This window comes from Morone saxatilis, unplaced genomic scaffold (assembly GCF_004916995.1).
Source record: "Morone saxatilis isolate NCDOM2014 unplaced genomic scaffold, NCSU_SB_2.0 Contig24, whole genome shotgun sequence".
Classification (NCBI taxonomy): Eukaryota; Metazoa; Chordata; class Actinopteri; family Moronidae; genus Morone; species Morone saxatilis.
In genome coordinates this window covers 14,985,426-14,986,003 of record NW_023339807.1, presented here as the reverse complement: position 1 = coordinate 14,986,003, position 578 = coordinate 14,985,426, and the positions used below count along the sequence as shown (strand labels likewise).

At 32.7% G+C, this 578-nt stretch overlaps 1 protein-coding gene across 5 annotated transcripts in view; it reads right to left on the bottom strand.

Moving 5' to 3' along the window:
- rorc (RAR-related orphan receptor C) overlaps nt 1–578 on the bottom strand; it is a 19,115-nt gene that overhangs the window by 14,087 nt on the left and 4,450 nt on the right. The window lies entirely within an intron of this gene.

The window sequence follows — 578 nt, the reverse complement described above, 5'->3', positions numbered from 1 at the left end:
CCACATTTTCACAGGGAAATGTACTTTTTGCTGCATTTCATTGGAATTACGGTATAAAATAGTATAAACAACCACAGCACCACAAACTACAACATGAAATTACTGCTTACATGTTAATAAATCTCCAATAACATATTATAACGCTGACTCTGATTCTGGATAATAAGTACTTTTATTTTTGATACTTTGCGTACATTATGTTGCCAATACTTGTGCTACTTAAGTAGAAGTCTTTTACTTGTTAGAGAGTATTTTATAATTTAATACTGCTACATTTACTTAAGTAATCTAACTGATTTACCCTCCACTGAAACCTGCACTGTAGCAGGTTAGCTTTACAGTGAAACATGATGTTTACAGTAATGCAAATCTTTGTCATTTGTAACCAAATAAGCATGTTACCCTGAAAATATCCTGAAAATGAAATACACAGGGTCAGCTTTTAATTAAGGGGTGAAATGTGACCGAGGCTAAACTGTAGCTAAAAATAAAATAAACTGTGATAAACTCAAAATCCCTGATGGCAGTTTGGACCAGGGTTTACAGAATGCAGTACTTTTTGTTTTTTATTCTTTCCA